Consider the following 26367-nt stretch of genomic DNA (forward strand, 5'->3'; position numbering starts at 1 on the left):
TGAAGAGGATTTCAGCTCATCTGACGAAAGCAGGGAGGACAGTGACAAAGACTTTATTTTGAGAAGCGGATTGATCCCAAGGAGGATTTTTGTGATAGGTAAGTGAAATATTTCCTTTCAAATGAAACAAACCCACGCTTCGAGCTTACTGTGTACACTCCGTGAATTCCGGGTAAATTAAAATAAAGAGTAAATTAAATAAGTATTACTTTGTATATGAAAGCATAAATGAATGTAAAAAAAAACACGTAAGATGTATAATTATGCAAGAACGAGTTCATTCATGCTTATTTAAATACACTGAATGCTGCTGTTGTGTAAACGGTGTGAATGGCATGTATATGTTTAGCCTAGTGTGGTAATGTAATGTGTAAATGGCCTGTGTGAATGTAAGTGTCATCCTATGTAGCTTGTTATGCTATGTACTGCTATACATAGGTCATATGTAAGTACTGTATTTGAAATACAAGTAATTAGTTTTAGTGACTGTTGGCATGTATAGCTAATCTTTGTAACTGCTCAGAAGACAGTTGCTCACATTTCTTATTATTTTTCTTTCAGAAATGTGGAAAATACTCCACCTCCAAGCAACAGACAACGTCATCGACCAAGTCTGCAACCACCAACGTGTAGGGCAGAAACACATGGTCCTTCCACATCTGTACTGTAAGTTTACTCAGCACAAAACTTTGAAGTGGTACAGAAAACTGTTTCTTCACTTCTTGGACATTGCTGCTACCAATGCCTACATTCTCCACAAACAACTTATGCAACAGGACAGCCTGACCCACAAGGCATTCATGGAAGAGCTTGTTGAACAGCTGTGTGGTATGGAAAATGAGCCCCCTGCAAAGACAGCCAGTGGTCTTCATTTGCCGATTCCTGGGAGTGATGTCACTAACCAAAGTATGAAAGCTACTGCTGGCCGAAAGACCCGTGCATACTGCAGGAAGCACAGGGAAAAGCAAACAAAAGCCCCATGGAAGTGTGAACAGTGTGATGTCTACCTTTGCATGCAGCCAGACATAATCTGTTTTAGAGACTGGCATCTTTTGTTGAACTGACTCATACATATATACACACACAAGGATATACAGTATGACTATCTTTAGTATATTATCACTATCTTTACATGTGAACACAGTTTCCATTTATTTTAATTCATGCCAGTTATTTATTTTTTTGTTTTTATTGCTTGTTTAGTTCTTTTTTTTTTTGCAATAAACTGTGATAAACTGTGATAAACTGTGACCATCTGCCTCTGGTCTCTTCTCTTTTGACAGCTGTGGCAGTGAGAGCTAATGGGCCATTCATTAAGCAGTGGGGAGGGGACCTTGCACCTCGGTTTTCGCACCTATCCTCATGCATATTCAATGTAGGAACCAGTGACTGAGAAAAACAGAGTGTCACCTCACATTTGTTATGCCCTAAGTATAAAATTACATACAATTTATGAAAAGTAGAATCAGCAGTGTGTTGCCAAGACCCGTGTTCACAAAGTTTTGACCTCAAAGGTCCCGGCGAGAAATGTTTAGAATGTGTTTTTTCACACTATATCAGCACTTCTGAAAATAGGTTTTTGGAAAGTCTAAGTTTAGAGTAAATTTAATCAAAATATAGATGTATGACACTCTTACTGATTCAACATTGTTGTTGCAGAGAAAAATGCATGTGTAACACTGAGAAAAAATCATTTCCGATGCGTACAATTTGTAAAACAATCAAGGCATGTCAGACTACACCAGAGTGTCTGGAAACCCCCAGACTCCAATATAATTATAATAATTGTTCAATTACACAAGCAGACTAATATCTTTAATATCAGTATTTTATTGTCATTTGTGTTATATCATGACTTTAAAATAAACAATTAATGTCCAATTTCAAAATATTAAAAAATACATTTTTTGCAATTACTTTTTTGCTTTAGAACACCCTCAGTGTATCCCTCCACCAAGAGCATTTACAGCATTAGGCTATTCCATGTACAGGCTGCATAATCAGGCCTGAACTGGTCTATTCTGTAAAATATGGTGAAGACTGAAAGACGAGCTCAAAGTCCTCCAGTCAAACCACTCTATGGTCATCTTCGTGACATCAGTGTGAGGACTGAACCTACAATTTCAGGACCCTTGAGCTGTGTTACAGTGAAACTTCCTGCAGCACCACTGTGCTTTGTTTCTTTTTTTGTAATTTTTTTTGTTGTTTTTTTAGTAATTCAGTAATAATTGAAAATATGTACATTTCCACCTCCAATGATACTATGATTTGGATTCACGTGTCACTTTTTCAACACTTGCTGGTTTGACACAGTGTACCGGAGCTTGTATTGAGTCACTTATCCTCATGTGACAATGTCGTTTGAAGCTTCGAATACGACACTGAACCATAGGAAAATTGCAAGACTGGTTCAAAGTTCTAGTGCTGTCCCATATCTCAGTGACTATTTAAGGGACATTTTCTGTGGTATATTTTCCAACCTTGCAAACAATTTTAATATTCCTCTATATCCCTCATGTTCCCTATAAAATATGTAGGCCTTATACATTCTATAATCAATAAAGACTAAGATAAAGCATTTATTACAGCATTTCAGTGAATCAGAACAGACAAAAGTTGAACTGTAAGACCATATGGTATTAACATCCTTCGCAGTGTTGATCTGCAGGCTGCAATCATTTTTTTTCTGGCCACCAAATATCATTCTTCTCTGATGTCAAATTTCAATGCTCCAATGCATCAAATCTTTTTCGGCACAATCAGGAGGAAGCTCCTAAAGCTTCAGTGGGGCTTCATCCACCAATCATTATTTACCTACAATTTTGAATATTTGAAAATAATTTTGTCCAGCCCATTTTTTGTTTTGTGTGGAATTATAGAAATTTTTTTCTATTTTTTGTGTTGTTCCAATACACACAAAGGAAACTAACACGTGTAGATCAAAATATGTGTAATTGCAAAACTTTGCTGGGAGAAATACTTTATTTTCAGGGCTGCCAACACTTTCGACCATGACTGTATATGCCTCACCTTATGACAATAATAATATTCTCTCTCACTGACAGCACATGGAGAATGGGCTCACACAGTGAATCAAACTGGTTTACTTTGTCTGCACTACACCACTTATCAAAAAGAATAATTTTGAATGCTGAAGCGGCTAGATACTAAAATCAAAATGTCCTTCATACAAGTCTCAAGCACATCAATACTAGGTGATTTAAAAAAAAAAATCCTGCATGTCAAAAGTTTCCATGGCTACACAAGAGACAACTAATTAAGTACCACAGAACACTAATTACCACAAATACTCTAAGACCACCACCTTCCAAAAGGTAATCGTTTACCAACATCTGTCATATATGCTCACTGCCCACCATTTTATGGTGTGTGAGGGATCAACAAATCCCAGATGATCCCCCACATTTTACGCTCCTATGCCTAGGGGTAAGGGAGGAGTACCATTAGTTCATATAACAAGATATAATAAAAAGAAAGAACAATAATCTACAAGTGGAGGTGATAGTCAAATGTTTACTTAAATAAGGCATAAATTACAAAACAAAGGGTGAATCAGCAGAAACACAACAGAACTATTCCAAAGGCCTTACATATTCTGTTTAGAGACATAAGATGCATACAATGAGAACACTTAATCCTGTAATTTGTTATAGTTTATTTTATAGCTAATCAAAGTATTAGAATGAGAGTATATACATATATTGTGATGAAGTAGTATGCTTAACTATCTATACTATAATTATTTGAAGAGAGATACACTAACAAAAATAAGCCTTAATGTGTCTAATGGTGGACAGAGGATGATGCCAAAGAAAGGTGCATAAAATTAAATAAATAAAATATATTCATGGCCCATATAATCATGGTGAGTGTGTGTATAAGGCACCTCAAATACCCTCTCCACAGAATCACCCGTGGAAGTTTGAGTAATACTGAAAAATACAGACACAGAAACACACAAAAACATGAGTGAAGAGAATTTTCTGTCCCACCTTAAAGTCAGCTATGCAAGGCTGAAGTTGAATAACTATTTTTGAATTGTTTCATTGAATGCATGTGAAAATGATGGAACAATCTACATTTTTGCATTTCAAGACTCTCTGAGGTGAGCGATGTCACTAATTGGCTGCTGATGTTAATTATATTATTGTAGTATTACACAGATTTACTAGGTTTTTTTCCTGTTTTATTACATGTTATTTATATTATTTTGACCTATTCCAACTTTATTGGAAGGTTTTTTTCTTTCATTTCATTAAATATGGAGACATTTTATATATTATTGTGAAGTATAAAATGTCATAGTTTCATATTTTCTTTATACTATTTTTAACTGAATACAGGGTTAAACTATTTGCATACCAGGAAAGAATAGTTATTTATTCATCTATATATCCCAACTTATATCTATATATATCAACTCAGACTGTTCATACGAGAGCCATACTTTGAGACCTAACAAATTGTTGCAGAAATGTAGCATGTTATTGGTCAGAGATCAAAACAGTAGGGGAGGTCATCATTTATCATGTACATTAGAGACTGCCATGAGTTTAGATGATATAACTGGATTTTTTTTTCATCTTGGATCATACTCAGTGAAGCCAGGAAATGTGTTGTGCACACTTATAGAATAGAACAGTCATTCATTCATTCATTCATTCATTATCTGTAACCACTTATCCAGTTTAGGGTCGCGGTGGGTCCAGAGCCTACCTGGAATCATTGGGCGCCAACATCACAGTTCAATATTGCATTCCTGACAATAATCAGTCATGTATAAGATATTCTGTATATGGCCCTGGATATGTTCTTCTATGCTTCATTCTCTCATGTATAGCTGTGTGCACTGTGGTTCTGAACCTGCTGTTGATCATCTCCATCTCTCACTTCAAGCAGCTCCACACTCCAACCAACCTGATCATCCTCTCTCTGGCTGTGGCTGATTTCCTTATGGGACTCTTTAATATTCCTGTGGATCTAAGTGCCCTAATGAACACCTGCTGGTCTCTTGGACCATTAACATGCTACATTTCTTTAGTATTTGGTTTTGTCTCAAAATATGGATCTCTGTACAATGTGATACTAATAGCAGTTGATAGGTACATTGCATTTTATTCAATCCGTATGACACTTCACATACCTCTGACGGTGTGGAATGTTTTTACCTGGTTAATAGACATGAACTCCTTTGTGAACCCACTGATGTATGCCATTTTCTATTCATGGTTTAGAACATCTGCAAAGTATATTGTAACATGTAGAACATTTAAATCATCATCTTCAAGGCTGATTTTTCTTCCTGAACATTAACCTCAGACTGATTTCATCTGACAGAGCAGAGGCCACTTCATATTTTACTGCTCCAATATATATTTACATATATATTTATATAACAAACATTTTTAAACCCAGTTAAAAGAACTCGGTAATCTTTCAGCGATGCATCATAATGTAAATATAAAAAATAAAATTTCATAAATATTTTAAATGGGGCGGCACGGTGGCGCAGCAGGTAGTGTCGCAGTCACACAGCTCCAGGGGCCTGGAGGTTGTGGGTTCGATTCCCGCTCCGGGTGACTGTCTGTGAGGAGTTGGTGTGTTCTCCCCGTGTCCGCGTGGGTTTCCTCCGGGTGCTCCGGTTTCCTCCCACAGTCCAAAAACACACGCTGCAGGTGGATTGGCGACTCGAAAGTGTCCATAGGTATGAGTGTGTGAGTGAATGTGTGTGTGTCTGTGTTGCCCTGTGAAGGACTGGCGTCCCCTCCAGGGTGTATTCCCGCCTTGCGCCCAATGATTCCAGGTAGGCTCTGGACCCCCCGCGACCCTAAATTGGATAAGCGGTTACAGATAATGGATGGATGGATGGATGGAAATATTTTAAATTATATTTTAGTAAGCTATACTTGTAAAATCTAAGCAACTTCATGTGATGGGTTATAATAAATAAACTTTTTTGATAAAGAAAATTATTGTTAAATGCCTAAATATGTTGCATTCTGACACTATATGATGCAAAGTATGTTGTGTTATAAATTAACAACCACACAATGTGTGATTTTCAAAAAATGTCATTTTATTGTATTATTATTTCACGTCAGACTTTAAAGTGTTAGGGAATGAAATTATTTTACCACGTTAAAAGACCTGAATTGGTCATCAGAACATGTGGAAGACCATTCTAATCTATACTGCAGGTTCCACAGAGTATTCCATTCAAAATAGAATCATTCGACAGTCACATTATAAATGTAAAACATTTCCCATCATAAGATTCTCTGCACAAAAACACAATGCTTATATTGGATTCACCAATAATGACTCACTGTGTGCTGGCCTGCTGTTTGTGCAAAGAAATAGAAGTTGTCCTGAGTGCTGCATAATTGTTCAACTTTTATCTAATATAAAATAAGTGTAAGTTATCTTAATCAAATAAAAATACATTTAATATGCATATAATGCAATGCATCAAGTACCTAATAAAAAGTGGTGTGCAGTATATTAACATATTAATTAATTGATTAAATTCTGATTTATTGATTTCTGGTGAGCTCTGGACTCCAGACTCAACAAGATGAAGTGGTTACAAAAATGCATTAAGGAACCGAATGAATTGCTTTATCCATCCATCCATTATCCACCGCTTATCTGGGTCCGGGTCGTGGGGGAAGCAGTCGGAGCAAAGAAACCCAGACCTCCCTCTCCCCAGCCACCGACTATAGCTCTTTCGGGGGTATACCGAGGTGTTCCCAGGCCAGTCGAGACATATAGTCTCTCCAGCGTGTTCTTGGTCTGCCCCGGGGCCTCCTCCCCGTTGGACATGCCCGGAACACCTCTCCAGGAAGGCCTCCAGGAGGCATCCGAACCAGATGCCCGAACCACCTCAACTGGCTCCTCTCGACGTGGTGGAGCAGCGGCTCCACTTTGACTCTCTCCCGGATGTCCGAGCTCCTAACCCTGTCTCTAAGGGAGAGTCCAGACATCCTGCGGAGAAAACTCATTTCAGCCGCTTGTACCCGCGATCTCGTTCTTTCGGTCACTAACCAAAGCTCGTGACCATAGGTGAGGGTTGGGACGTAGATTGAACGGTAAATCGAGAGCTTTGCTTTTCTGCTCAGCTCTCTCTTCACCAGAACGGACCGGTACAGAGCCCGCATTACTGCTGACGCTGCACCGATCCGCCTGTCAATCTCACGCTCCATCTTTCCCTCACTCATGAACAAGACCCCGAGGTATTTAAACTCCTCCACTTGAGGCAGGATCTCACTTCCAACCTGGAGAGAGCACTCCACCCTTTTCCGACTGAGTACCATGGACTCGGACTTGGAGGTGCTGATCCTCATCCCTACCGCTTCACACTCGGCTGCAAACTGGTCCAGCAAGAGCTGGAGGTCCCGGCTCGATGAAGCCAGCAAGACCACATCATCTGCAAAAAGCAGACATGGAATCCTGAGACCACCAAACCGGACACCCTCCGCCACTTGGCTACACCGAGAAATTCGGTCCATAAAAATTGTGAACAGAACCGGTGACAACAGGCAGCCCTGACGGAGTCCAACTCCGACTGGAAACCAGTCTGACTTACTGCCAGCCATACGAACCAGACTCCTGCTCTGTTTGTACAGGGACTGGATAGCTCGTAACAAAGAGCCCAGTACCCCATACTCCCTGAGCACCCCCCACAGAATACCCCGAGGGACACGGTCGAATGCCTTCACCAGATCCACAAAACACATGTAGACTGGTTGAGCAAACTCCCATGCACCCTCCAGGATCCTAGCGAGGGTAAAGAGCTGGTCCTGTGTTCCACGACCGGGGCGGAATCCGCATTGTTCCTCCTGGATCCGAGATTCAACTATCAGTCGGACTCTCTTCTCCAGTACCCCCGCATAGACCTTACCGGGGAGGCTGAGGAGTGTGATCCCCCTATATTTGGAACACACCCTCCAATCCCCCTTTTTAAAAAGGGGAACCACCACCCCAGTCTGCCAGTCCAGAGGCACTGCCCCCGATGTCCACGCGATGTTGCAAAGACGTGTCAACCAGGACAGCCCCACAACATCCAGAGCCTTGAGGAACCCGGGGTGAACCTCATCCACCCCCGGGGCCCTACCGCCAAGGAGTTTCCCTACCACCTTGGCCACTTCAGCCCCAGTGATAGACGAGCCCCCCCCGGGGTCCCCAAGCTCTGCTTCCTCTGCGGAATACGTGCTGGTGGGATTGAGAAGATCCTCGAAGTATTCCTACCACCGTCTGGTGACGTCCCCAGTCGAGGTCAACAGTTCCCCACCCCCACCATATACAGTGTTGGTGGAAAACTGCTTTCCCCTCCTGAGTCGCCTGACGGTTTGCCAGAAACGTCTCGGAGCCGACCGAAAGTCGTTTTCCATGTTCTCACCGAACTCCTCCCACACCTGAGTTTTTGCCTCAGCGACTGCCAAGGCCGCAAGCCGCTTGGCTCCTCGGTACCTGACGGCTGCCTCCGGAGTCCCCTGAGCCAACCAGGCTCGATAGGACTCGTTCTTCAGCTTGACAGCCCCCCTCACCCGGGGTGTCCACCACCAAGTGCGGAGATTGCCACCCCGACAGGCACCGACAACCTTGCACCCACAGCTCCGTTCAGCCGCCTCAACAATGGAGGTCCGGAACATGGCCCACTCGGACTCAATGTCACCAGCCTCCCCCGGGATGTGGTCGAAGCTCTGCCGGATGTGGGAGTTGAAGATGTTTCTGACAGGTTCCTCTGCCAAACGTTCCCAGCAAACCCTCAGCACACGTTTGGGCCTGCCAGGTCTGTCCGGCATCCTCCCCCACCATCTGATCCAACTCACCACAAGGTGGTGATCAGTTGACAGCTCAGTGCCTCTCTTCACCCGAGTGTCCAGAACATATGGCCGCAGGTCAGATGATACGACTATAAAGTCGATCATCGAAATGCGGCCTAGGGTGTCCTGATGTCAGGTGTACTTGTGGACACCCTTATGTTCGAACATGGTGTTCGTAATGAACAAACTGTGACGAGCACAGAAATCCAATAACTGAACACCCATTGGGTTCAGATTAGCGGGGCCGTTCCTCCCAATCACTCCCCTCCAGGTCTCACTGTCATTACCCACGTGAGCGTTGAAGTCCCCCAGCAGAACAATGGAGTCCCCAGAATGAGTGTTCTCCAGCACTCCCTCTAGGGTCCCCAAGAAGGCATGGTACTCTGAACTGCTGTTCGGTGCATAAGCACCAACAACAGTCTGAGCCCTTTCCCCAACCCGAAGACGCAGGGAAATTACCCTCTCATCCACTGGGGTAAACCCCAACGTACAGGCGCTAAGCCTGGGGGCTATGAGTAAGCCCACACCTGCCTTACGCCTCTCACCCTGGGCAACTCCAGAGTGAAAGAGCATCCAGCCCCTCTCAGATTGGTTCCAGAACCCACACTGTGTTGAGGTGAGCCCAACTATATCTAGCCGGTACCTCTCAACCTCGCGCACCAGCTCAGGCTCTTTTCCCACCAGAGAGGTTACGTTCCATGTTCCAAAAGCCAGTTTCAGTAACCGAGGATCAGAACGCCAGGGCCCCCGACCCAGACCGCCACCCGATCCACAATGCACCAGACCCGGATTACTACCTCTCCCACAGGTGGTGGGCCCATGGGAGAGTGGACCCATGTATCTCCTTCGGGCTAAGCCCGGCCGGACCCCATAGGTGAAAGTCCGGCCACCAGGCGCTCGCCAAGGAGCCCCTCCCCCAGGCCTGGCTCCAGGGTGAGGCCCCGGTAACCCTGCTCCGGGCAAGGGAGGCTGTGTCCAAGTTATTCTCTTTTTCATCCATGTCTTTATGGATCACTCTTTGTCTGGCCCATCACCTAGGACCAATTTGCCTTGGGAGACCCTACCAGAGGCTATTGCCCCCGACAACAAAGCTCCTAGGCTCACGCAGGCACGCAAACCCCTCCACCACGTTAAGGTGGTGATCCAAGGAGGATCAATGAATTGCTTTAGTGTGTACATATTCAAATATATATTTACCTTATTTTCAACCAACAGGACTGCAGCTTTCTTAAAGAAGCTGTCTTAGCAGGCCCAAATGTCATAGATTATCCATTTATCCTTCACCACTTGGCCTTTTTTTAGAGTTCTTCTGCATATTGTGCTTGGACTGCAAAGCCAAGAAGTGTCTCACAGACTTCAAAGACCACATTTGCAATTGGATAAGTCATTACAGACTTGAATGAATGTTGATGTTTTACTCATTGTTAACATCCAAACATTTTCTGAGGAAAATTTGATATAACGTGATATTGTGATAATACCACAATACAAAATTCTACAAAATATATCAGCCAACAGCATCGAGGCAATGCTATATTTTCCAGACTAAATAGATAGCTATACGACTGCTGTTAACCAACTAACCAACTAAATAAACAGTTGCAGTAAAGAGCTGAATTAACGTAACCTAACTTTTCTGGCTGCTGTTAGTTTTTAGGTTACTGCTTAATAACATCACCAAAATAGCCTTTTTTCACATTAAAAACATTGTAGGACTGCATACTTCTCTCCCTGAACTGAAACTCTAATTCACATTTCTATCACATCTAGGCCTGCTACTTTGCTCAAAAAGCTTAAATACGTGCAGTATTCAGCAGCAAGAATTCTCACTCACACCAGATCATGGGAACACATAACCCCAGGTTAAAAGACCTTCACTAACTTCCAGTTCATTACTGAATACAATATAAAATCCTACTCATTCATTCATTCATTATCTGTAACCGCTTATCCAGTTCAGGGTCCAGAGCCTATCTAGAATCATTGGGCGCAAGGCGGGAATACAGGAGGGAGCGCCAGTCCTTCACAGGGCAACACAGACACACACACACTCACACCTACGGACACTTTTGAGTTGCCAATTCACCTACCAACGTGTGTTTTTGGACTGTGGGAGGAAACCGGAGCACCCGGAGGAAACCCACGTGGACAACACACCAACTCCTCACAGACAGTCACCCAGAGCGGGAACCGAACCCACAACCTCCAGGTCCCTGGAGCTGTGTGACTGCGACACTACCTGCTGCGCATACGTGCCTCCCATAAAATCCTACTCCTAGATTTGAAATCTTTACATGACCTGGTTCCTGACTACCTCTCTGCTCCTTTGTCCAGACACAGTACTTCACACTCAGTTCGATCGGCTAACGCTCATTTGATCTCTGTTCCTCCTGCCAAACTATGCATGTATGGGGACAGAGATTTTAGAGTTGCAGGCCCAAAGTTATGGAATTCTATCCCCCTGCATCTTCATCTCTGACTGTCACTCTCCACCTTTAAAAAGCATTTAAAAACTTTTTTTCTAATGTAGAGTTTAACTCTCTCACTGCCTTGTTTTTTTTTCATTATTATAATTGTAGTAGTCCTCTTTACTCTTACTGTACTCTTATCCTGCTTTAATCTGTAATTTTATTTTACTTCTGTCTTATATTCCTCACTGCTTTATTTAATATTGTTTTACCCTGTTGTGCCCAGCTATTGTTATATTATATTATATTGTTATAAAAATGTCTTTAAGTATCCTGAAAGGCACTTATAGATAAAAATTATTATTATTAATTTATTATTACATTCTCTTCTATAGAAAGACAGGGGGATATTTGTAATATTTCATTATAGAACTGTGTTTAAAAAGGACAAATTAAAAGTCATGGAGATGAAATGGGGCGTATGAAATCAACACAATTTTAAAATCTACAATTAAGGTCTTAGTCTATAATGCTCAGGACCTGTTTCTGAGCTGTGTCTCCTGGGTCAAAGCTCTGACCTCTTCTATTTCTTTCAGTCTTGCTGGGGAAGTGGATCATGGTCAGCACAGAGATTTAATCATCCTTCTGTTTAGTCTCCATTAACTCAGTCCACAGTTTAATTAATACAACTGATCACATGAAATTGCTTAGTATATCCTAGTAAAATATGATTTATACTATTTATAAAGTTATGTTTTTATATTTACACTACGATGCATCAGTGAAGGATCACCAGGTTCTTTTTAACAGGGTTTAGGGATTTGTGCACACATTTACATAAAAAATATATAATAGAGAACTACAATATGAAGTGGCCTCTGCTCTGTCAGATGAAATCAGCCTGAGGTTAATGTTCAGGAAACAATTTCAGTGTTGAAGATTTAAATATTCTACATGTTACAATATACTTTGCAGATGTTCTGAACCATGAATAGAAAATGGCATACATCAGTGGGTTCATAAAGGAGTTCATATCTAATATCCAGAGCAAAACAGACCACACAATTGGAGGGGTGTGAACTAACACAGGTATGATGTAATTTGGTATCCAGCAAACAAGATAAAAAAAAAACACTGTCCCTAATTTCTTGGCTGCTTTGATCTCAGAAGCCCTTGGTGTTTTAGCTCCATGATTGTTTGAGGCACCATTCACAGCTCTGATAGTTTTAGCTTGATGTATTGCCACTTTAACAATAACTGAGTACAAGATTATTATTAAACTGCATGGGGCTAGAAATGCAGCTAAAAAATCAATTAAGGTCCAATATCTATATATATACACAACACACTCCCCATAACAATAGGGATCAGTAAACATGGTATTAAAGTATAAAAACACAATGACATAACACAGCCAAAAACACCAGCCAAGAATTATGGACTGCAAGGTTTTATGAAGCGTGATTTGACTAGAATACTGCAGAGGGTTAGTGATAGCAATGAACCTATCAACTGCTATTAGTATCACACTGTACAAAGAGCCATATTTTGAGACATAGCCAATTGTTTGAAAAACGTAACATAAAAATGTACCAAGATACCAACAGGATACCATCTGACCATATATAACCAGAGGCATATTAAACAGTCCCACGGCAAGATCAGCCACAGCCAGAGAGAGGATGATCAGGTTGGTTGGAGTGTGGAGCTGCTTGAAGTGAGAGATGGAGATGATCACCAGCAGGTTCAGAACCACAGTGCACACACATATACATGAGAGAAAGAAGCTCAAAAGTATATATCCAGGGTCCTCAGTAACCTCTTTTGTACATGATGCATTATTGTCAGGAAAGCAGTATTGAATTGTGATGTTTTCCCTGTAGTCTTGGTCGTCCATCTGAAACAGAGACAGAGCTGAAGAATCTGAAATGATTCAGAAGGTAAACTTTTCTGTTTTATACATGAGCATGAATCCTCCCACTAGTGGATAGTGTAACCCTAACATCATCATGACGTACAGTGTTGGGTCAGCTGAGACTAGTTCAGAGTGATAGAACTGTGAAAAGGTTTAAAGATAATGTCATGATTAAAAATTTTACACAGTGAGCAAATCATGTCTTGGATCATACTCAATGAGGCCAGATGTGTGGTGCACACTCATAAAATAGAACATAGAATAGAATAGTTTTATGGTCTGTCCACAATGTATGGAAATACAACAAGAATTAAAAATATATAAACAGCATGAGAAGTTGGGATAAATAGATGAATAAACAAAAACATTCTGTCCTGGTAATCAATTAATTTAACCCTATATTCAGAAGAAAACAGTATAAAGAAAATACTTAAGATGAAACTGTGAAATATTAAACTTTTTGGGAAAAATAAAATGTGTCCATTTCTGTGAAGGACAGGCACCTCCTCCAGGGTTTTGGGCAGCACATGGAGGAGAGACACCTGAGCATGTGGGTTTACTTACGGCACTCTCACCCTTAACTACAGGAAGCTTGAATGTTTGCCTATGCATGAGTATAGTACTGCTGTCTGAGATAAACTAGAAACAGACCGCTCAGTACAATCAACACACTCTGGAAGACAGTTTTTAAATTCTTCTAACAGAATGAGCTCACACAGTGAATCAAACTGGTTTACTTTGTTTGCACTACACAACTTATCAAAAAGAATAATTTTCTCTCTAATAAATTCACCATGGGTTTGTGTAGAGTTTTACCAAATTCCAAATAATCAAATTTTCAAATTTTATAGAATTATCAAATAAATCTCTGACGATATGCTTCTGGAACCAATTCCTCTTCTGCTTTCCTACTAGCTTACACTGCAAATGCATGGACCAGAAGTCTTTTGGCCAATTTAGCATTACCACGATCCTTTCAAAAACACTGAAATAGACATCCTCCTCAGTCTCCCTAAATGAAGGTACTAATGAAGTAAACTTATGTATATTAAATGCAGCTGGTTGAGGAACAAGAAGGTCTGATACAGTGGGTGCCACAGGCTCCGGTGTGTCACTAGGCAGCATTGAGACAGGAGACAATTGTTAAAGTGGGGTAGCCTCCATCATACGTAGCTCGAGCTCATGCAAAAATTTCCTTCTCCAGCTCAAGTTTACGTACGGCTAACTCAAACTCATGTTTACGCACATCAGCACACTCTGAAGCAACAATCTGAAGCTAGGCCAGGTGTACATACATACAGGGGTGGCAGGGTCATATGGAGGCAAAATAGTTCTTACCTCAGCTTCCCCCACAACCAGCACCTCAGAAATGTCTGGACTGTCTCCAACAATAGCCACTGTCCATTCAGGTGAGTCACCCTCTTCTGATGTAGGGCCTCTGCAGCTGCAGAAACTTTAGAGACTTTAGAGCTTCTGTTTAGAGACATAAGATGCATACAATGAGAACATTTAATCCTATAACGTGTTATAGTTTATTTTTTAGCTAATCAAAGTATTAGAATGAGAGTATATACATATATTGTGATGAAGTAGTATGCTTAACTATCTATACTATAATTATTTGAAGAGAGATACACTAACAAAAATAAGCCCTAATTTGTCTAATGGTGGACAGAGGATGATGCCAAAGAAAGGTGCGTAAAATTAAATAAACACAATATAATCATGGCCCATATAATCATGGTGAGTGTGTGTATAAGGCACCTCAAATACCCTCTCCACACAACAGAATCACCCGTGGGGATCAAGTGTGAGTAATACTGAAACATACAGACACAGGAAAACACAAAAACATGAGTGAAGACCAAAGTGTGTACTGTGCAATTCCACGCAGAAAAACAACCACACAGTCACACAACCACCTTGCGCCAAAACACATTCAGTACCACAGTCCTGGGTCAGTCAACGCACTCTAAACACACAGCCTGTCTCACACATGCTCCTATGGGGTCGCAAAGGGGTCAAAATTATGCCTATGCCTTTACTCCCTTGTGTCATTGAACAGCTGCCTTTTCATCTATAGTAAGTTTTCATAATATATGTAAGGAATCGACATAAACACGTGTGACCAAACATGTCCTAACGTGTGACTTAACGAGTGGCAAAACGCATCGTCTCCATGTCCTCTGCATAAATATAAAAGCTTATGTGAATCATTCGTATGCAAGATGATTGAAAGATAGCGGCGTCTGCGTGGAATGAGAGTCCAATAATGGTGCCAGTGCTCTCCAGTGGAGAGTCAGCTACTTGATTTGAATGGCTGGGAATGTGGGCAGGCGGCACGGTGGCGCAGCAGGTAGTGTCGCAGTCACACAGCTTCAGGGACCTGGAGGTTGTGGGTTGATTCCCGCTCCGGGTGACTGTCTGTGAGGAGTTGGTGTGTTCTCCCCGTGTCCGCGTGGGTTTCCTCCGGGTGCTCCGGTTTCCTCCCACAGTCCAAAAACACACGTTGGTAGGTGGATTGGTGACTCAAAAGTGTCCGTAGGTGTGAGTGTGTGAATGAATGTGTGTGTGTCTGTGTTGCCCTGTGAAGGAATGGCGCCCCCTCCAGGGTGTATTCCTGCCTTGCGCCCAATGATTCCAGGTAGGCTCTGGACCCACCACAACCCTGAACTGGATAAGCGGTTATAGATAATGAATGAATGAATGGCTGGGACTCCCTTAATATGAAGTGGTGCATAACTGAATGCCAAACGTGACAATGTGAAACATCCACCTGAGTTGAAGTTGTTACAAATCATCTGGCCATTAAAGTAGGTCAGGCGTTGTCTGCGACTATCACTAGACCGGGTAGTAACATGTGGCGCAATGGTGGCTGTGGATCAAATGGGGGCAATAGCGGTTGCAGTAGTGGGAGATGGTGTGAGAAGTGAACATGACGCTGAAAGACAGAATGGGTTGCCACACACACCACATGAAAGTGCAAAGCGACCGGCAGTAGACATGGCAGTAGAGTTCTAAAACCAGAGCACCCCAGTAGCATGCAATGTTCCATTGTTGCAGGTTAGCAGCAGCCCAGGCAGAGAATTGGTGATGGCATTCATAAAAGGCGGAACCCACGAACTGAGCGGTGAGAACAAATATGATGGACAGGTAATTGTCAAGTTCCTGCCAGGGGGTTGGAAGGGCATGTTGTGGTAAATAGAGAAAGCAAGTGCAAATTCTGAAACCATCAGGATCTTCAATGATTTCTGTTCGGCAGTCTTTATTGTAAAGGAAAGATCCCCTACATCAATGGTGTGTGAGGGGCCACAGGAGCTGGAGAAGAGCTCAGTAAGGCTGAAATTTTGATGTCTGCACCTTGCAGGATACTTTCTCAGAGACTGGGAGGCACGAGTGGATTGAACAGCTGAGCATTGGGAGGAGGCGGAGCTGGGGGAGCTGAAGCCAAGGAAGTGTCATGAGGCTGATGCGTCAGCAGTGGCACCTGTAGGTAGACAGAGAGAGAGAGGGAGAGAGAGAGAGAGAGAAAGTGAGTAGGTGAGGGGCCTGAGAAAGTGCAGCCTAAAATTGAAATTGTTCGGATGATGAAATAGGGGTGGGAAGAAAGCAAGAAGGATAAAAGAGTAGGGCACTGAAAGAGGAAGAAAAGAGACAGTGGTGGGTAAAGTAGAAGGAGGGAGATAGAGATAATTAGAAGCAAAAGCAGCAGGGAGGGGCGGACCCAGGTGGGAGAGGCAGGGCCTGGGTCGGAGCTGTTGCTGGGAGGGTCATGGCAGCAATGGCTGCCATCTGACTGGATGTAGGATTAGCATCAGCCTGGGAGCAGTAGAGGAAGACAGGAGCAACGAAATTTTTTTTGTTGGCTGAGCAGAAAAACTATATACTGCGGTCCAGTAAGGCCATGGTAGTGTGAGCAGTAGGAGGAGAAACACGAGGCCTGCCTTAAGCAATGGAATTGACAGAAGGAGTAGTCCAGCATCTGAAATGAAGAGAGCGTTGTGAAGGAGGAGGAAAGGCAGGGGAAGAGGAGCTCGGAGGCAGCTGGATCGGGTGCATGAGATGGTCGAAGCAGGAGAGGTTGGAACCTCGACCAGCGAGCAAAGCCTAGGGGTATGTTGTAAACGGGTAGATGAGGGACCGGGTTGTTGCCGAAAATATTTTGTCATCAGAAGCAACCAGACCGATATCTATGGTGACAGAAAAACAAGTGGGTGAGAGACAAAAGCGCAATGCATTGTGGGTATGGGGTATGAATGCAGATGTGGAGAGGTAATTGGGGCATGGTCTAGCTCCCAAAATTACATCACATAGTGACTTCACTGTGTCATAACAGTGAACAAAACAGTGTAATCAGGGCTTCCTCTGAACTCATACCTGCAAAATGAGTTGTTAGGAAAGAAATACTGAACTATGATGTTCATCTTAGATGTACTTCTTAAATCATTACTCCTGTTTTAGTATTTGATTTCCACTGCAAATTTATGGAAAACTATGACCCCTTCCATTGACTCAGGAGTGACTGATTGGTCTTTGAGGACTGCTCCAAGTGTTAATTTAAAATTGTGATTCTCAAACATAACAAAATGAAATTTTATGTGCAATTTGGATATAGAGTCTGTTATTGTACGATATTAAACTCATTTTTAAATCATCCAAGCACTTTGAAGAACACAGACACTTTCAGACACACTTGGCTCAAAGATGAGGAAGGCTTATATACCAAGGATCTGTCATCCTTTAATATCCATACTGTAAGTGCAGATTATCATCAAAACCCCTCTGCTTGGTTCCTCCAGCCTCCAAGTGCTGACACAGAAGCTTTGGTCATTTGATAGGAATTGTACACAGCTGTCTGAGAGCACATGACTGGATGAGTGGGTGAAAAATATTCAGTGAGTAATCTTTATCAGTGTTATTCACAGTTCTCTTGTGTCATCCAATTAAATATTGGACCATTTTTAATAAAAATAAAATCTCAGTTTCATTTCAAGTATAATCTCCATATTAATTTTAACTGAACATAGCATTAAATGAGTTGCACATTGTGGCATTTTTTTATTACTATTTATTTATCTATGGCTAAATTTATTTATTCATTTATTTGTTTTCAGAAAACAAATTCAGTCTTGAAGATGATGATTTAAATATTCTACATGTTACAATATACTTTACAGATGTTCTGAACCATGAATAGAAAATGGCATACATCAGTGGGTTCATAAGGGAGTTCAAATCTAATATCCAGATCAAAACAGACCACACACTTCCAGGAATGTAAACTAACACAGGTACGATATAATTTGGTATCCAGCAAACAAGGTAAACAAAAACCACTGTCCCTAATTTCTTGGCTGCTTTGATTTCAGAAGCAATTGATGTTTTAGCTCCATGGTTGTTTAAGGCACCATTTTTCACAGCTCTGATAGCTTTAGCTTGATGTATTGCCACTTTAAAAATAACTCAGTACAAGATTATTATTAAACTGCAAGGGGCTAGAAATGCAGCTACAAATTCAACGATGGTCCAATATTTATATACATACACGATACACTCTCCATAACAGTAGGAGTATGTAAAAAAGTAATTAATGCATAAATACACAATGACATAACACAGCCAAAAAGTCCAGCCAAGAATTATGGACAGCAAGGTTTTATGAAGTGTGATTTGACTGGAATACTGCAGAGGGATAGTGATAGCAATGAACCTATCAACTGCTATTAGTATCATGCTGTGCAGAGAGCCATACTTAGAGACAAAACCAATTGTTTGACAAATGTAACATATGAATGGACCAAGATACCAACAGGATTCCATCTGACCATATATAATCGCAGGAATATGAACCAGTCCCATGAGAAGATCAGCCACAGCCAGAGAGAGGATAATCAGGTTGGTTGGAGTGTGGAGCTGCTTGACGTACAGTGTTGGGTCAGCTGAGACTAGTTCAGAGTGGTAGAACTGTGAAAAGGTTTAAAGATAATGTCATGATTACAAATTTTACACAGTGAGCAAATCATGTCTTGGATCATACTCAGGCCTGGGGGAGGGGCTCCTTGGCGAGTGCCTGGTGGCCGGACTTTCACCTATGGGGTCCGGCCGGGCTTAGCCCGAAGGAGATACATGGGTCCACTCTCCCATGGGCCCACCACCTGTGGGAGAGGTAGTAATCTGGGTCTGGTGCATTGTGGATCTGGATCATGTGTGACTACTTCCAGCTCTTGTGATAGTTGTGGAAGACGCATGTCCTACTATAACGGTTAGATGATCTGCAACAACTTCAGCTCAGGTGGATGTTTCACCTCTTCATGCAGATACCTGCACATCAGCACATATTGTGGCCAGGCTCATGCCCGACCCAGCCATCCCCTCAGACCACCTAGATTCGGTAGCAGCTGGCTGCTTCAGTTCCTTTTCTTCTCCCATCAACGTGCCAGAATTCACCACCTGCCTTTGCCGATATCCTGACTCCACTTTCACCTGTTTTCTTCCCGATGGCCTTCTCCTTGGTTTCTCTGCCGGCCTGGTAGTTCTTTTCCACTCCTCCCTTCTCTTCCTTCAGCATCAACCCTATTGGTATCACCACCCAAAGTCAAAGCTTGATTTATTGTTAATTCTTCACATGTACCAGACATACAAAGGATTTTTCAATGTAGTTTCTCACTATCCTTTGGTGTTTACAAGACAAAACATTTCTAACCCTAAAGTAAGAAATAAGTCAGACCTATCCTAACACTAACACTGATAATAAAGTGACAATGAATAACTAAATTAACAGTAAAGTGCACAAGTACAACAAATAGACAGCCATATCTAACACTAATAGTAACACTAAAGTGACAATAAATAATGTAAGGTGTGCAGTGGTGAGGATTAAATTTACTAAGTAAAACATAAAAGCTAAATAAACAGTAAGGAGTATAAGAAAATATTAATTAATTCATTATCTGTAACAGCTTATCCAATTCAAGGTTGCGGTGGGTCCAGAGCCTACCTGGAATCATTGGGCGCCAGTCCTTCACAGGGCAACACAGCCACACACACACTTTTTGAGTCGCCAATCCACGTGTTGGACTGTGGGAGGAAATCAGAGCACCCAGAGGAAACCCACGCAGACACGGGGAGAACACACCAACTCCTCACAGACAGTCACCCAGAGCGGGAATCGAACTCACAACCTCCAGGTCCCTGGAGCTGTGCGACTGCGACACTACCTGCTGCACCACCATGCCTCCCATAAAATCCTACTCCTAGATTTTAAATCTTTACATGGTCTGGATCCTGACTACCTCTCTGCTCCTTTGCCACCTAAATGTCATAGGTACTATCAATGAAAAATGTGCAAGACATTCAGTAATACTTCCAGGAGAAGATTTCTATTGACAGCGTGCAAGTGACATAGTACTGCAAGACGTCTTGAGTTTTTAACTGTTGTAGCTACTTGACAGACTGAATGAAGCTGAGGAGAATTCAGCATCCTCACAACCTTGTGGATGAAGCTGTTGGTGAGTCTGGTGGTGTAGTTCTGGCCCCTCCTGCCCCACCACTGGAATGGCATCTTATTCTTCTACAAAGACGAGCCTTCCAATCCTGAGGACCTCTCCATATTTACGGATGCATCTCCTTCTATAGGTTTTGGTGGCTACTACGGCAGTCACTGGTTCGTATCTCATTGGCTCCCAGAAATCACTTCCCTCTCAATTGATTCTGACAACTCAATTGCATTGTGAGAGCTGTACCCCATTGAGGTCGCCATCAACATCTATTCAGATAACACAGCAGTCGTATATATAATTAACAAAGGATGTTCTAAGTCACTGTCACTCATGATCTTTCTCTCTCGTCTCGTTTGGCATTCAGTAATGTACCATTTCATTTTAAAGGCTTCTCACATTTCTGGCCATTCTAATCCGATTGCTGACTCTCTCTCGCTTTTCAATTTTAGAGATTCAGAGTATTAGCGTAACTATCAGACCCTCATCCAACATGGACATCTCCATTTTCAGAACTCACCTTCCCACTTCATCCTGGCTACACCATTTCCAATAATCTCACAAGACCTTATCTTCTCAACATACTGGACCAGCTGGAAAACCTTTAGAAATTTCCACCAACTTCATAACAACCTGATTCCATGTTTTGACTTCCATACCACCACCTCACTTTTCCTCACTTGTGCCAACATACACTACTCCATCCAGATATAACCACATATAAATCCATATCCATGCCCACGACCTGCTTGCAGCCCAGAAATGCTTGGTAACCCAATTTTGGGGGCATGGCTCTATACCCACGCCTCCAAGCCACCTCAAACTCCAGCCCAAAACTTTTGAGTTCACCACCCACTCCAACGCTTCTCTGCGTAAAGTCAAAGCAAAGTGCAGTAACCATTTTACGTAGTTTTGGGAGCTAGACCATGCCCTAATTACCTCTCCACAGCTCCATTTATATCCCTTCACTCTCACTCCATCCCAGTGTTGAGCAACATCAAACCTACCACCACCCTCTCTCCTCCCTTCTTCTCTTTTAACCAATTAAGTGTCAGAGGGGCACGACTCTGTGCACACTCCTCCAAGCCACCTCGAATGAAAACCCACTTTCTGAGTTCTCAGATGCTTCTTTGGGCATGGTCTATGCTAGCAAACTATTAATATAATTATGACAATTGTTCAATTACACAAGCAGACTAATATCTTTAATATCAGTATTTTATTGTCATTTGTGTTATATCATGACTTTAAAATAAACAATTAGTGTCCAATTTCAAAATATTTTTTAAAAACTTTTTTACAATTACTTTTTTTTTGCTTTAGAACAGTGTATCCCTCCAGCAAGAGCATTTACAGCATTAGCCTATTCCATGTAGGGGCTGCATAATCAGGCCTGAACTGGTCTATTCTGTAAACTATGGTGAGGACTGAAGGACAAGCTCAAAGTTATCCAGTCAACCACTCTATGGTTATCTTTGTGATATCAGTTTTGAACAGGTGAGGACTGAACCCAGAATTTCAGGACCCTGGAGCTGTGTTACAGTGAAACTTCCTGCCGCACCACTGTGCTTTGTTTCTTTTTTTGTAATTTTTGTTGTTGTTGTTTTATTAGTAATTCAGTAATAATTGAAGATATGTACATTTCCACCTCCAATAATACTACGATTTGGATTGGTGGACTGGTGACTCAAAAGTATCCATAGGTGCGAGTGTGTTAGTGAATGTGTGTGTCACCCTGTGAAGGAATGGCAAAGCTCCAGGGTGTGTGGAAGTTATTTACTAGGGATGGGACCGTCAATACTGAAGGCTTGAAGCTCGTGTCACTTTTTCAACACTTGCTGACTCGACACAGTGTACCAGAGCTTGTATTGAGTCACTTATCCTCATGTGACAATGTCGTTTGAAGCTTCGAATACGACACTGAACCACTGGAAATGTGTGGGACTGGTTCAAAGTTCTAGTGCTGTTCCATACCTCAGTGACTATTTAAGGGACTTTTTATTTGGTATATTTTCCAACCTTGTCAAAATTTTTATATTCCTATAAACCCCTCATATTCCCTATAAAATATGTAGGCCTTATACATTCTACAATCAATAAAGACAAAGATAAAGCATTTATTACAGCATTTTCATAAATAAACATACTTTTCAGTGAATCAGAACAGACACAAGTTGAACTGTAAGACCACACGGTATTAATATGCTTCGCAGTGTTGATCTGCAGGCTGCAATCATTTTTTTTCTGGCCACCAAATGTCACTCTTCTCTGATGTCAAATTTCAATGCTCCAATGCATCAAATCTTTTTCGGCACAATCAGGAGGAAGCCTTTAAAGCTTCAGTGAGGCTTCATCCACCAATCATTATTTACCTACAATTTTAAATATTTGAACATAATTTTGTCCAGCCCATTTTTTGTTTTGTGTGGAATTATATACATTTTTTTTCTATTTTTTGTGTTGTTCCAATACACACAAAGGAAATAAACACGTAGAACAAAATATGTGTAATAGTAATACTTTCCTGGGAGAAATACTTTATATTCTGAAAAAATTGCAGGAGTTCCAACGCTTTCGACCATGACTGTATATGCCCCTCCTTATGACAATAATAATTTTCTCTCACACCAACAGCACATGGAGGAGAGCCACGTGAGCATGTGAGTTTACTTATGGCACCCTCACCCTTTAATACAGGAAGCTTGAATGTTTGCCTATGCATAAGTATAGTACTGCTGTCTGAGATACACTAGAAACAGGCCGCTCAGTCAAATCAACACACTCTGGAAGACAGTTTTTAAATTCTTCTAACAGAATGAGCTCACACAGTGAATCAAACTGGTTTACTTTGTTTGCACTACACGACTTATCAAAAAGAATAATTTTCTCTCTAAGAAATTCAACATGGGTTTGTGTAGAGTTTTATCAAATTCCAAATAATCACATTTTCAAATTTTATAGAATTATCAAATAAATCACTGACGATATGCTTCTGGAACCAATTCCTCTTCTGTTTTCCTACTAGCTTACACTACAAAAGCATGGACCAAAAGTCTTTTGGCTAATTTAGCATTACCACGATCCTTTCAAAAACACTGAAATAGACATCCTCCTCAGTCTCCCTAAATGAAGGTAATAATGAAATAAACTTATGTATATTAAATGCAGCTGGTTGAGGAAGAAGAAGGTCTGATACAGCGAGTGCCACAGGCTCCGGTGTGTCACTAGGCAGCATTGAGACAGGAGACAATTGTTTAAGTGGAGTAGCCTCCATCATACGTAGCTCGAGCTCATGCAGATATGTCCTTCTCCAGCTCAAGTTTACTTACGGCTAACTCAAACTCATGTTTACGCACATCAGCACACTCTGAAGCAACTATCTGAAGCTAGGCCAGGTGTAAATACATACAGGGGTGGCAGGGTCATATGGAGACATAATAGTTCTTACCTCAGCTTCCCCCACAACTGGCATCTCAGAGCTGTCTGGACTGTCTCCAACAATAGCCACTGTCAATTCAGAAGAGTCACCACTTCCAAAAGATGTCGTAAAACAATATTTTGGATCTTTTTTTTTTAAACATAGCCCTTGTTAGAGGAAGGCTGAAGCGGCTAGATACTGAAATCAAAATGTCCTTCATACAAGTCTCAAGCACATCAATACTAGGTGATATAAAAAAAAATCCTGCATGTCAAAAGTTTCCATGGCTACACAAGAGACAACTAATTAAGTACCACAGAACACTAATTACCACAAATACTCTAAGACCACCACCTTCCAAAAGGTAATCGTTTACCAACATCTGTCATATATGCTCACTGCCCACCATTTTATGGTGTGTGAAGGATCAACAAATCCCAGATGATCCCCCACTTTTTACGCTCCTACGCCTAGGGGAAAGGGAGGAGTACCATTAGTGCATATAACAAGATATAATAAAAAGAAAGAACAATAATCTACAAGTGGAGGCGATAATCAAATGTTTACTTAAATAAGGCATAAATTACAAAACAAAGGGTGAATCAGCAGAAACACAACAGAACTATTCCAAAGGCCTTACATATTCTGTTTAGAGACATAAGATGCATACAATGAGAACACTTAATCCTGTAATTTGTTATAGTTTATTTTATAGCTAATCAAAGTATTAGAATGAAAGTATATACATATATTGTGATGAAGTAGTATGCTTAACTATCTATACTATAATTATTTGAAGAGAGATACACTAACAAAAATTAGCCCTAATTTGTCTAATGGTGGAAAGAGGATGATGCCAAAGAACGGTACATAAAATTAAACAAACACAATATAATCATGGCACATATAATCATGGTGAGTGTGTGTATAAGGCACCTCAAATACCCTATCCACAGAATCACCCGTGGGGATCAAGTATGAGTAATACTGAAACCTACAGACACAGGAACACACAAAAACATGAGTGAAGACCAAAGTGAAGTGTGTACTGTGCAATTCCATGCAGAAAAAAAAAACACACACTCACACAAACACTCAGCGCCAAAACACATTCACTACCACACTCCTGGATCAGTCAACGCACTCTAAACACACAGCCTGTCTCACACATGCTCCTATGGGGTCGCAAAGGGGTCAAAATTATGCCTATGCCTTTACTCCCTTGTGTCACTGAACAGCTGCCTTTTCATCTATAGTAAGTTTTCATAATATATGTAAGGAATCTACATAAACACGTGTGACCAAACATGTCCTAACGTGTGACTTAACGAGTGGCAAAACGCATCGTCTCCATGTTATCTGCATAAATATAAAAGCTTATGTGAATCATTCGTATTCAAGTAATGATGTAGTACTTTTGTACAATAAAGTTATAATCCTTACACAGTGATCACTTCGTCTATATTCTAAATTTTCCTGTTTCCTTACTTCCATTTTAAGCAGGTCAGTTTATTCTTATTAGAATTTTCTGTTCCACCTTAAAGTCAGTTATGCAAGGCTGAAGCTGAATAACTATTTTTGAATTATTGCATTTAATGCTTGTGCAAATGATGGAACAATATCCATTTTTACATTTGAAGACTCTCTGAGGTGCACTTTTTAAACCTAGCAATGTCACTAATCGGCTGCTGATGTTAGTTAGACTATTGTAGCATTACACAGATTTACCACGTTTTCTTTCCTGTTTTATTTTATGTTATTTTTGACCTATTCCAAATTCTTTGGAAAGTTTTTTCTTTCATGTCATTAAACATGGAGACATTTTATATATTATTGTGAAGTATAAAATTCACAGTTTCATATTAAGTGAATTTTCTTTATATTATTTTCAACTGAATACAGGGTTAAATGATTTGCATACAAGGAAAGGATAGTTATTTATTCATCTATATATCCCAACTTATATCTTTATATAGCAACTCAGACTGTTTTTACATTTTCACTTATCGTATTTCCATACATCGTGGACGGACCATAAACATATATTATATTGTATGTTCTATTCTATAAGTGTGCACAACACATTTCATGACCTCACTGAGTATGATCCAAGACAAAAATCCAGTTATATCATCTAAACCCATGGCAGTCTCTAATGTACACGATAAATTATGACCTCCCCTACTGTTTTGCTCCCTGTGTAAAATTTGTAATTATGACATTAGATTCTTACACAGTTCTAACACTCAGAACTAGTCTCATCTGACCCAACTCTGTACGTCAT

This window comes from Hoplias malabaricus, chromosome 18, assembly GCF_029633855.1.
Source record: "Hoplias malabaricus isolate fHopMal1 chromosome 18, fHopMal1.hap1, whole genome shotgun sequence".
NCBI classification, from domain to species: Eukaryota; Metazoa; Chordata; class Actinopteri; order Characiformes; family Erythrinidae; genus Hoplias; species Hoplias malabaricus.